Genomic DNA, 14,127 nt, shown 5'->3' with positions numbered 1-14,127 from the left:
AGCCAGTTCCAGTATAATAACAATTAATCTCATTTGTTCGCAACATACAATTAACCAAAAAAAAACTTGTGTACAGAAAAAATAACTGGATCGCGAAAACACACGCAACGAATTTTGGCAATAATATCCCACGTACTAGCAAAAGTATGGCAACTAACAAATCTGGACCTGCGGTGGGGGGAGACACAGTAATACGGTGTGACCTTCAGAACTGGAACATGGGGGAGGAAATCGACATAAAACTGCAGTCTCCATATGCCCATCTCTCAGTCACTCGACATGAATTTCCAACTGTTGCATCTCACTTCATCCTCAGGCCGCGAGTTAACGTCATTCCATTCCAGTCTGAGCATCATACGTGAAATGCAAGCAAACCCTGTAATACACAGGCAGGGGCAAATTAAAATAGCAAGGACGAATGGATACGATTGGACGTGAATGTGTGCACATAACCGTAACAACACGCTGTGACGTATATGCCGGCCACGTGATCCAGACCAGATAAGAGCGCAGTGCGAGTGGAGCAGTGCAAAGGAGGCGACGGTGCTCACAGAGGAGCAGCGGGTGTCCGTTGTGGAAAGTAACGTCACAAAAAGGCATTGGAATGGTGTGGTTACTTGTTTGCCGGCAAGAAACACCACGCAACGCTTAGTCCAAAAATGGCCTCAGACAGTATCTGTTTTGAACAAGTCAAAGAACATTCCAAAACGTGCCTGGACTCGAGAAAATGTGAATGGAGCTCACCAGAAAATGCTTTAATGTCCTATCAAATCAGTCCGACGCCTGTTGCAAAAAACTCGAATGACACGTCGATCATGCTGACGAATATAGCTGAGCCTGCACTTGCATCCCTACTGAGTGTCTGTTGTTCGGGCATTAAAACCAGCAGAGGTCCCTTAGTGCCTCCAGTTTTGTGATTAGCTACTTCGTGTCTACTTGAGTGGTTATGTCAACTCACAGAATCACAGGTTTTGTGCAGCGGAGAATCCATATAATTTCCACAAAACACAGCTGCATTATCGCAACGATGGGGTTAGGTGTGCAGTGTCTGCACACCACGTTATTGGCCCCATCTGCTTTCATCAGAGTCTGACTTCGGGGCGTTACATTGCCAACATTTTGAAATCATTTCTGGCAGCACTAACGGAGGAGGTAAACGCCTACAGTTAGTTTCAACAGGATGGAGCAGCTGCCCATACAGCCAGCCAAATCTAGGAGTCACATGTGACAGAGGTGTTAGCGGAGGTCAGTCTGGTCACGACCGCAGCTGGCCAGCCATTTCACCTGATCTGTCACTGTGCAATCATTTTGTGTGGGGAGCTCTCAAGTCTAGGGTGTGTCGCACCAACCCTCATAGTCTTCAAGGACTGCAGCAGAGCATTTGGGATGAGACTGCATCAATCCCAGCGGTCCAGCTTCGATCCACATTTAGCAGCTAGCTGACCAGGACCCACAAGTGCCAAGAGGTGGACGGTGGTCACTCGCGGCATCTGCTACAGACAGGTCAGTACTGTGTTTCCTTCACCCTGCTGTGTTCCTTCGTACCCTGGAACTCTGTCCTCTGGGCCACTTTTATTTGCCCCACCATATAAACTGGCGAGCTATCTTGAAGGCTAAATGCATTATCAAGTCTCATCATAACCACATTTATCCTCAGATCATTAGTTTGTAGCTCGACAGCATGACACTGTTGTTGTTGTGGTCTTCAGTCCTGAGACTGGTTTGATGCAGCTCTCCATGCTACTCTATCCTGTGCAAGCTTTTTCATCTCCCAGTACCTACTGCAACCTACATCCTTCTGAATCTGCTTAGTGTATTCATCTCTTGGTCTCCCTCTACGATTTTTACCCTTGATGCCTCAGAACATGTCCTACCAACCGATCCCTTCTTCTGGTCAAGTTGTGCCACAAACTTCTCTTCTCCCCAATCCTATTCAATACTTCCTCATTAGTTATGTGATCTACCCATCTAATCTTCAGCATTCTTCTGTAGCACCACATTTCGAAAGCTTCTATTCTCTTCTTGTCCAAACTATTTATCGTCCATGTTTCACTTCCATACATGGCTACACTCCATACGAATACTTCCAGAAATGACTTCCTGACACTTAAATCAATACTGGATGTTAACAAATTTCTCTTCTTCAGAAACGCTTTCCTTGCCATTGCCAGCCTACATTTTATATCCTCTCTAATTCGACCATCATCAGTTATTTTGCTCCCCAAATAGCAAAACTCCTTTACTACTTTAAGTGCCTCATTTCCTAATCTAATTCCCTCAGCATCACCCGACTTAATTAGACTACATTCCATTATCCTTGTTTTGCTTTTGTTGATGTTCATCTTATATCCTCCTTTCAAGACACTGTCCATTCCATTCAACTGCTCTTCCAAGTCCTTTGATGTCTCTGACAGAATTACAATGTCATCGGCGAACCTCAAAGTTTTTATTTCTTCTCCATGAATTTTAATACCTACTCCGAATTTTTCTTTTGTTTCCTTTACTGCTTGCTCAATATACAGATTGAACAACATCGGGGAGAGGCTACAACCCTGTCTTACTCCCTTCCCAACCACTGCTTCCCTTTCATGTCCCTCGACTCTTATAACTGCCATCTGGTTTCTGTACAAATTGTAAATAGCCTTTCGCTCCCTGTATTTTACCCCTGCCACCTTTAGAATTTGAAAGAGAGTATTCCAGTCAACATTGTCAAAAGCTTTCTCTAAGTCTACAAATGCTAGAAACGTAGGTTTGCCTTTCCTTAATCTTTCTTCTAAGATAAGTCGTAAGGTCAGTATTGCCTCACGTGTTCCAGTGTTTCTACGGAATCCAAACTGATCTTCCCCGAGGTTGGCTTCTACTAGTTTTTCCATTCGTCTGTAAAGAATTCGTGTTAGTATTTTGCAGCTGTGACTTATTAAGCTGATAGTTCGGTAATTTTCACATCTGTCAACACCTGCTTTCTTTGGGATTGGAATTATTATATTCTTCTTGAAGTCTGAGGGTATTTCGCCTGTTTCATACATCTTGCTCACCAGATGGTAGAGTTTTGTCAGGACTGGCTCTCCCACGGCCGTCAGTAGTTCCAATGGAATATTGTCTACTCCGGGGGCCTTGTTTCGACTCAGGTCTTTCAGTGCTCTGTCAAACTCTTCACGCAGTATCTTATCTCCCATTTCATATTCATCTACATCCTCTTCCATTTCCATAATATTGTCCTCAAGTACATCGCCCTTGTATAGGCCCTCTATATACTCCTTCCACCTTTCTGCCTTCTCTTCTTTGCCCAGAACTGGGTTTCCATCTGAGCTCTTGATATTTATACAAGTCGTTCTCTTATCTCCAAAGGTCTCTTTAATTTTCCTGTAGGCGGTATCTATCTTACCCCTAGTGAGATAGGCCTCTACATCCTTACATTTGTCCTCTAGCCATCCCTGCTTAGCCATTTTGCACTTCCTGTCGATCTCATTTTTGAGGCGTTTGTATTCCTTTTTGCCTGTTTCATTTACTGCATTTTTATATTTTCTCCTTTCATCAATTAAATTCAATATTTCTTCTGTTACCCAAGGATTTCTACTAGCCCTCGTCTTTTTACCTACTTGATCCTCTGCTGCCTTCACTACTTCATCCCTCAAAGCTACCCATTCTTCTTCTACTGTATTTATTTCCCCCATTCCTGTCAATTGCTCCCTTATGCTCTCCCTGAATCTCTGTACAACCTCTGGTTCTTTTAGTTTATCCAGGTCCCATCTCCTTAAATTCCCCCCTTTTTGCAGTTTCTTCAGTTTTAATCTACAGGTCATAACCAATAGATTGTGGTCAGAGTCCACATCTGCCCCTGGAAATGTCTTACAATTTAAAACCTGGTTCCTAAATCTCTGTCTTACCATTATATAATCTATCTGATACCTTTTAGTATCTCCAGGGTTCTTCCATGTATACAACCTTCTTTCATGATTCTTAAACCAAGTGTTAGTTATGATTATGTTGTGCTCTGTGCAAAATTCTACCAGGCGGCTTTCTCTTTCATTTCTGTCCCCCAATCCATATTCACCTACTATGTTTCCTTCTCTCCCTTTTCCTACACTCGAATTCCAGTCACCCATGACTATTAAATTTTCGTCTCCCTTCACAATCTGAATAATTTCTTTTATTTCATCATACATTTCTTCAATTTCTTCGTCATCTGCAGAGCTAGTTGGCATATAAACTTGTACTACTGCAGTAGGTGTGGGCTTCGTATCTATCTTGGCCACAATAATGCGTTCACTATGCTGTTTGTAGTAGCTTACCCGCATTCCTATTTTCCTATTCATTATTAAACCTACTCCTGCATTCCCCCTATTTGATTTTGTGTTTATAACCCTGTAGTCACCTGACCACAAGTCTTGTTCCTCCCGCCACCGAACTTCACTAATTCCCACTATATCTAACTTCAACCTATCCATTTCCCTTTTTAAATTTTCTAACCTACCTGCCCGATTAAGGGATCTGACATTCCACGCTCCGATCCGTAGAACGCCAGTTTTCTTTCTCCTGATAACGACATCCTCTTGAGTAGTCCCCGCCCGGAGATCCGAATGGGGGACTATTTTACCTCCGGAATATTTTACCCAAGAGGACGCCATCATCATGTAATCATACAGTAAAGCTGCATGCCCTCGGGAAAAATTACGGCTGTAGTTTCCCCTTGATTTCAGCCGTCCGCAGTACCAGCACAGCAAGGCCGTTTTGGTTATTGTTACAAGGCCAGATCAGTCAATCATCCAGACTGTTGCCCTTGCAACTACTGAAAAGGCTGCTGCCCCTCTTCAGGAACAACACGTTTGTCTGGCCTCTCAACAGATACCCCTCCGTTGTGGTTGCACCTACGGTACGGCTATCTGTATCGCTGAGGCACGCAAGCCTCCCCACCAACGGCAAGGTCCATGGTTCATGGGGGGAAGACATAGCAAGCAATTAAGGAGATGCAAAATTGCTCTGGGCCACAAACTCCGCTACAGCATGGAACTAAGTTTCTGATGATGACGTTCTTATGTCATATGTTCTCGACATTCCTTCCGTGTTAAATCTGAAAAAAAGTTCAATTTCACATGAAATAACTCCATCGTCGTTATCAAAAACAACAGATGACCACTGTGCTACCAGACAAGGGGTCGGTGGCGGCCCCACCCTGTACATTCCGGAGCTATCTCGAATGTTGTTTTCTCAAGTTGTGATGTAAATAATTTGGCGAATTACTTTATAGTCTCCTAGGGGTAACATAATGACCGTCATTCCCGTAAAAGCTAATGCCCTACATTCTGATGTCTACAGCCACTTACACAGCAGAAAATGTAAGACATGAATGGGGTGTCGCATTTTTTATTGAACAAAACATCCATGTCCGTCTTCCGAGATTTACCTGCTCCTTTCTCTTCATTTGTATTAAATATATTTTAGTTTTCTAACATTGTGTACTTTTTTCGAGTATTTTTCTGTGGTTTGTTAAACAGTTCCATCATACACAGTGCCGAAAACTCGTCACGGCGTAACCAGCGTCTGACAGGCATAAGCAGACGTAAAAAGCACCTGCCGTAGAAAACTGCCGTGTCGCTGCACGCCTCACGCGGTTATATAAGTCTGTGACGTCACGACATCAGCACTTGTGACACGGTTATTACGAGCTAGACTGACCCAGCACATCCAGTCTGGAGAGGTCGGCCCTACATTCTTTTCACTACATTAATGCTTTGTAAGTGTCCAGAACTATGGAGGGCAAATTCTACATTTGTTTTTTGCCTCCTCAGCGGTACTGTGTTGCGTGGTTCTCGTGTTTGTCTGTGTTCTCTGTAGAAGCGGTGGAGACAACTCAGTGCAGTCGCAGACTGGCGCTGAGGCGGCCTGCGGCAGGGCACACACTTTCCACGCGTCGCCGCTGATTCTGCATAAAGCCTCGATGCAGCTGACGTCAGTACCCCATTCCCACCCGCTTCCTTTCTTCCCCCTCCACCTCAATTTACATATAAAAATACATATTCCTCACACACTGTCAGTCGAACAACGACGAATACAATACTGAAATTTTTTGTTTTAGTCTTCAGTAGCAGTTTATTTATTTTGCTACTGGTTCAGTTTACTTCCCAAGTAGATGTAACGTGTCAAATACAAAAATCTGACACAGTTACTTCGGAAGTGAGGGTCACGAATGCGTGCCAGAGGATGGCCTGAGGATGGTAGTGTTTGCCGCAACTGGTAGCTGGGAGGCAAAATAAACAAACTGCGGCTATAGACTAAAACCAACATTTTCAAAACAAAAATAAGCGCTCATTTTCACCTTCTTGTATCAGTCCACCTCAACATTACTTCACCTCGGTGTGAGGGCGGTTTGGTCGACCTGTTATAAGTAGTCACGTAATCGGTTTGATAGTTTATGCTTAACGGACCTCAAAGCATCGACGTACAGTGAGTGTTCCTTAGTCACCTATGTATTTCTTTACTGTAACAGACTTGTCCGAGTCGGCGACACCAGCCTCTCGCGCACTTTGGTCCACTCTCCTATGTACTGTGCACTCGGCTGAGGTTCGGGCACCTTTTTTTTTTTCCTTTATTGTGATTTCATTCCACTGCCCCATATGGGCAGGGGAGGGCTGTCAGTGGCACAATCCGCCGTTCTTCAGCCGAGCGACATGACAACTAAAATAAGAAGAAAATGTTACATACATAAGGCGATAAAAAAGGGGAACATAAAACAGAGTAAAGGGAGAAAATGGAGGTAAAATTAGACTGACATGGAGATGTTCATGGGGGACAGTTAAAAAACACAGTTGGCGATGCTTAAAACACAGGGAAGACACTGAATGAACATGCACACTACTAAAAAAACTCCAGAACAACACACTTAAAACCCACTTGTAACACACACGACGAAGAATAAAACTGCCAGGTGGGACCTGCCGAGGGAAAGGTCAGAGAGGATGGAAACGGCGGGAGAGCAAGGGGCAGCAGGGGAAGTGGCGGGATGAAGAGAATAGGGGTGTCAGCAGGTACAGGAAGAGACCAGGAGATACGTGTGGCAGGAGATGGAGAGGGAAGACAGGGCAAGACGGAGTGCAGAGACACTGAAAGAGGGCACAAGAGAGGGAGGGAAGTAGGAGGGGGAAGCCGCTCAGGAGGAGGGAGGGGGAGGAGAGGGAGCTCTGAGGAGGAGGTAGGAAGATGGGGTTAGATTTGGTAGGAAGGGTAGAAGTCAGGGCGAAGCTCATCATCTGAGAGGGGTAGACGGTGGAAGTTGAGTTGAGATGGAGGGTGTGGAGATGGAGAGAGGGTGGGACACAATGGTAAAGGCGTGGCAACTGGTTGGGGGTGGAGAGGAAGGGAGACACCTGGGGTTGAGGGGGATCAAGGCGGCGGACAATACATAGTGTGTAGATGTGTTCAAGGAAAAGGAGAAGGTGGGGGAAGGGGATGAGGTCGTAGAGGATGCTCGTGGAGGACGGAAGGCAGATGTGGACGGTGAGGCGGAGCACAAGGCGTTCGAGGATTTGGAGGGCTTTATAGAACCGGGGAGGGGCGGAAATCCAAGCTACACTGGCACAACAGAGGATGGAGCGGATCAAGGATTTGTAGGTGTGAAGGGTGGTGAAAGGATGCAGACCCCACGTCCAGCCGGACAGGAGTTTCAGGATGCGGAGGTGGTTGTGAGGTTTGTTTTGGATGGTAAGGAGATGGGGAGTCCAGGTGAGGTGGCGGTCGAGTGTGAGGCCAAGGTATTTGACGGTAGGAGTGAGGTGGATAGGACGGCCATAAATGGTGAGGTAGAAATCATGGAGGTGGAAGGAGCAGGTGGTGCGGCCTATGATCATCGCTGGGTCATGGAGGGATTGATACGGAGGATCCACTGGTTGCACCAAGTGGTGAATTCGTCAACGTGGGTTTGGAGGGTACGTTGGGACTATTGAAGGGTAGGATAAAGGGCTAGGAAGGCGGCGTTTCTGGAGGGGACTTCTAATGACTTGTTGAGGCCATGCCACATTAAGTCGCTGTACTACACTGGGCAAAAGGTGGTCCCACACGGTATAACGAGGTATTCCACCTCATTGTGTATCTCGCATAGATAGAATGAGGATAAGATGAGAGAGGTTAGTCCGTGTATGGTGGCTTACGGACAGTCATTTTTACGTGAATGGGGTATGGAAGGAAATAAATAGTACAGACACGATTTTGCCTACACCATGCACTGCCTTACTCATTAATTATTACGTGTAGATGTAGGGAATGTCGCCAGCGGAAAGTAAATCAGCTAAACAGTTGGTTTCCACTTACCATTAGTAACAGTAATACACTAACGTGACAAAAGTCATGGGGCACCTCCTAATATCGTGCCGGACCTCCTCTTGCCTGGCGTAGTCCGACAAGTCGACGTGGCGGGACTCAACAGGACGTAGGAAGCCCCTGCAGAACTACTGAGCCATGGTGTCTCCGTAACCGCCCATAACTGTGAAAGTGTTCCCAGCACAGGATTTTGTGCACGAAGTGATTTCGTCCCATAAATGTTGGGCGGGACGCCTGTGGGGCTGTGCGGGTGGCCAAATCATCCGCTCTAACGGTCCAGATTGTTGTTCAAATCCGTAGCGAGCAATTGTGTTCTGGTGACATGGCGCATTGCAAATGTTCACCAAATACCCGAGCATAACCATCTCTAGCCAACGATTGATTCAGCTGGGCCAGAGGACCCAGTCTGTTCCATGGAAGACAGCCCACACCAAGATGGAGCCACTATTTCTATTGGTGGACGGCCGAAATGCCACTCAGCTGCACTGTTTCCATGTTCCTCTGCATACGCTGTTACTTTCAGTTTATAGCCCACATCATATGAATACCTTTTATTTGTTCCATTAAGAAACTATGTGAACACCTGGCTGAAAATGCTTCACAAGTTCGAGGCACCCTCCATCGGTAATGCTGGAATTCAATATGGTGTTGGCCCCTCCTTAGCCTTGATGACACCTCTCGCAGGCATACGATCAATCAGGTTCTGGAAAGTTTCTTGGGGAATGGCAGCCCATTCTTCACGGAGGAGATGTATCGATGTTGGTCGATGAGGCCAGGCACGAAGTCGGCGTTCCAAAACATCCCAAAGGTGTTCTATATGAGTTAGGCCAGGAATCTGTGCAGGCCTGTCCGTTACAGGGATGATTTTTTAGTCCAACCACCGCCAAAGTCCGTGCATTATGAACAGGTGCTCCATCGTGTTGAAAGATGCGATCACCATTCCCGAATTGCTCTTTAACATTGGGAAGCAAGAATGTGCTTAAAACATTAATGTAGGCCTGTGCTATGATAGTACCAGGCAAAAGAAGAAGACGTGCAAGCCCCATTCATGAGAAACACGATCGCACCATAACACTACTGCCTCCGAATTTTGCTGTTGGCACTACACACGCCGGCCTATGACGTTCACTGGGCATACGCGATACCCACACCCTGCCATCGGATCGCCACATTGTGTACCGTGATTCGTCACTCCATACAGCGTGTTTCCACTGTTCAATCATCCAATGTTTACTTGACAGGATTCGTGAGAGAACAGTCTTCTTTTGAGTGTAGTAAGTCAGCTGGGGGACGTAGTCGAGAGTTGTTTCCCTGTTTCTAAATTTCAGATGCTACTCAACTGCGTTGAACTGAATGTTTCCAGATCGTAAACAATGTGATAGGAGAGAGCCATAACAACGTAGAACGAATTTCCAAGAAAACTGAGACACACTGAATTCAGTGTTCTCACTGATGAGTCAAGAGATGTAGAATATGTTAAAACCTCGTGTGTTCTGGTTTGATATTTTGATAAGGACACAAATAAAACTGACAGTAATTTTAGGAACCTTTGTGAAATTTTAAAACATGGTGAATATGATAAGGTGCAACAAGTAAAAATATTTATAGTAATATAATGCTTCCGTTTTCTGAGGACAATATTGCTCAAAACAATGTTACAAGATTTACTTGTGCTGATTGCAATTATATGTTGCGATCAAGAAACACTGTTGCTACTCGCTTAACTGAACAATGTCCTGGACTAATTATACTCAAATGCATATTTCATATTTTCACAAATGTGTCAGTGAAACTGGTAAATGACCTTCCAAACCTAGCTAGGAATATTCATAACCATTTTAAAGCTAGTGTTAAGTGTCAGAATGCGCTACACACAAGTCTCCGTACAGTATAGACGCACTTGCCTTTTAAGGACATGTTTATCCTTTAGTGGCAAGCCACTGACGCAGGAACGCATATTTGCGTAACGAGATCATTGCAGATGTGCGCCAGGAATACTCCAGCTTCTTACGTGCGTGTGTGTGGGAAGAGCAGGCAAGAGTGCTGGCGTCATATCCCGGCTGTGACCGCAGGCGGCTAGCGGTTTGCGGTCAGCTGAAATCCTGTCTGTGCTCCAAACTGAGTCCCGGTTGCGACAGCGCGGCCGTGGGCGTTATAATGCAGGGCGTGCGAGGCCGGCGACACGGACCGAGACCGTACAGTTTGGGGCCCACCGTACGGGCCAACCCAAAATCACTACAGCGGTGACACGTGACTGCAGCTAACACTTACCAGTACATTGATAAGCATTACAGACAATGTAAAATTAACTTCAGAATTTCCATCGTTACGCAAGACCTGCGAATCCTAAGCCGCTGCACACTTTAGAATCAGCACCTCCCAAAACGTTGAATCCGTCGTCCTTGCCATGACGGCACTGCGTTCCCTGCCCGCTAGAGTTCTGGCCCTGACGCCAACTCATTTCTTTTCCAGGGGTTATGTGAAATACCTATGTCTAAAACCATTACACAACACAAATCGCTCATTTTGATGCGACAATTCATCCACAGACGCATCTAAATGTATGATACGAAAGGTTCTCGCTTACATACTGTCTGTGTCGACAAGGGCTTCATACAAAATATCTATAAAGAATCTAAAATAAATTTGCTCCGTACGGAATATCTACAGCCACTGGTAATCGCTTCATTCTGTTTTATCTGTATACCTAGAGATAGAAATACGTAATTTATAAATTTTACATAAGAATATGAAGAAAGACTCGGAAGACTAAAAGGATTCAGTAGACGTCTACACAATCTTACCCGACGATTATCAGTGCAAGGGACAATATAGAGAGCCTGTGATACCCTCATGTCATTTACGAACCAAGGAAAATATTGGACAGCGTAGGCTACAATACTCCAGTCCCACCTCCACCTCCACTGTTTAGCAGCAAGGCCATGCAAGATTGGGGTGGCCTGAATGCCTCAGTGATGCAGACAGCCATACTGCAGATGCAACAACGTGGAAGGGGCGTATATACAGCAGCCAGACCAACATGTGGTTGCCGAACAGGAGGGCAGCCTGTTCTTTAGTTAGAGGGGGTCAGTCCAGATGAGTTTCAGAAGGTCTGGCCCTGCAACATTAGCCCACCGGCCCTCCATACGTTGGTGTTATGGGCGGATGATGGCAACCAGAAAATACAAGTGTCATGCTCCCATCGTAGCAGAATCTGAAATGCGATACAGAATAATTCTGAAGATAAGGTGGTGAAATAGAATATATAATGAAGAGGTACAGGATCGAACTGATAGGAAACAATAGAGCCACTGTCTGACTAATAGAAGGAATCGATTGACAGGATACATCCTCAGATATCAAGGAATCGTTAAGTAGGTAACCGAAGGATGTGTGAGGTAGTGCAAAAAAATCGGAAAAGCAAGCAATGAATGGTTGGAGGTATCAGAAATTCCTTACGTCACTAGGTACACCTGAAAGCATTACATACAGATATTAGCATCCATACGTTACACGCTGGTGCGCAAGTCAATTTGCGACACATTGTTCATAATTTCCAGTTCTGCTAATGACAAAGAACTATACAGACTTTCCCTCAGACCACAACTCAAACATGTCCTACGGACGTGAACAAACTAAAGAGTGTGACTAAAATATTGGTCAACATTTTTGCCTCGCACGAGAGCTTTTCGCTGGCCAGTACTATACTGCTCCACCTGTGTTCTTCACAAGTACACTGTAATGTCCTTTCGGACATGCATGCAAATACGGACGCATGCACGTCCGAGGAAACATTCCATCGTATTTATGAACAACACAGGAACTGCAGTATTGCATTTATCCGCCAATACCGGACAATCGATTGTCAATTAACATGTCTCACCTGTTGGGGAATATATTTAGTCTCAGTACGAGTGCAAGGGGTTGCAGACATATGGTTGACGACGTATGGAAATCATGGTCTGGTCTTGAAGAAAAGCACGTGAATTTACGCTAGTGGACAAGATTTTATGCGCCATATCTTTCATAACTATTTGAATGTCAATTAAACAGTTGGTAGGACACTGGCATTTATTCCTGTGTTTGTTTGTGACTGAAGCTTCACATTTTTTTCATTTCTTTCCCTGTGCGACTAGCTCGTACTTCCTGTTCCACTCACACACACACATAGTCAGAAGGTTAAGAGCTGCAAAGACGACAAATTTGTTCTTATTGAGGTAGTGGATAAGTTGCAGAACATGTCAATGAAGGAGAAGTTCCAAGTGAACAGTCAATGAAGGAGAAGTTCCAAGTGAACCCTACTCTTATTGACAAGAAGATGTACTGTTTATGGAAACCTTAGGAGCGGCCGGGTTCAGACATCCTGTCCATTTCCTCCAATGTGTTGACCATCAAACCTCAACCATGCTAACCACACACACCTTGAATCTAGCCATTCCAAAACCCAGGCAACTGTATAAGACAAACAACCACTTTTCATCCTCATAACTACTGCCTCATGGAAATATGCTACCCAAATTACTAACTCACTAAAATACACAGAACTACGCCTCGACTATAAAGAAACGTGAAAACTGCAAGTAAAAATCATATAAGAAAAGTGTACAACAGAAAGGTACTTCTGTAGCTACTTACTGACCAAACATGGGAATTGTATCCCTCTAATGCAATCCACACCTCCAAACCTGGGAATTGACTTGTCTCATTTTCCAGAGCTGGTATTTTCTGTGAACGCCCCCTGTGAACATCAAATGAATGACTACTGTCGAATAATGTTCAGAGAAATTTGTTGCCAACGCATTCGTCTGCCTCATTCTATAGACAAGTTGCGTAAATAATCACTCAGAAATTGGTGAACACTTCCAATGCAACACATTGACCAGAGAAATCTGATCTGCAAATACGACATCATTCTTCTATGATATTTCTGCAGCCGTGGGCCAAGGGTAATTCCGCATCGAGCACCAGGTGGGAGGGTCGCCAGTTTACTGCCTCACCACAGAACGTGCATACCTGGACAGCTTTCTCTCAGCGTTTTCGTGTCCTCGTGTGTAACAACAGTTTACTTTGGTCTCTTAGAGTGATGTGAGGGGTATACGATGTGAACGCTAGTCCACTCAATATCCTTCACAGAGTTACAGTAGGATCCGTTCAGTGGAGATGGTAGTAAAGAAGAACACTCCTTCCCATCTACAGTTTTGTGAGTACCGCATTCATACAACATATAATGAGGAAGTAGCGACGTTCTTTATCATCACCTAAAGTGTGGCTGGTGTGTGTCCTAGCATCTTCCAGAAACATGCAGGCGTGGGGCAGTCGTTGGGACTTCTGGTGTTGCAATGATTAAACAACAGAAAAACTGAGACGCCTCTAAATTTGTCTGTTCCGTTTAAGTCACCCTTTCCTACGACCTCTTACCGACTTTCTCCTGTTACTGCCATTAAGCCGATTGGTGGCCAGGATGTCCTCCCTCTTTATCCAGATGTGATGCCTGACTCCTCTCATGTGTGCCGATCAGCATTGCAAGACAGAGCGTCTGGTTCAAATTGCTTTTCAGAAAATCTGGCTAATGTTCAAGAACAACCTACGTACCTGACAGCAGTCGCTCTATTGCCTCATAGTCGCTATAAGCAACGCATCTACCCTGAGCGGGTGGAAACTGGTAAAAGGAAGATAATGGGTCCTGGCTCCAAACTAGCTATCAAGTGAATAAAAAAGTGAAATATCCCACATTGTCTGGTTTCTTGTTGCACTGATATTTTGTTTCAGCCAGTATGTTGCTAAAAACGTCCTTAATTTAAGTATTTTTGTCAG

The sequence above is a fragment of the Schistocerca americana genome, chromosome 11 (assembly GCF_021461395.2).
Source record: "Schistocerca americana isolate TAMUIC-IGC-003095 chromosome 11, iqSchAmer2.1, whole genome shotgun sequence".
Classification (NCBI taxonomy): domain Eukaryota; kingdom Metazoa; phylum Arthropoda; class Insecta; order Orthoptera; family Acrididae; genus Schistocerca; species Schistocerca americana.
This window is presented reverse-complemented; position numbering follows the sequence as displayed.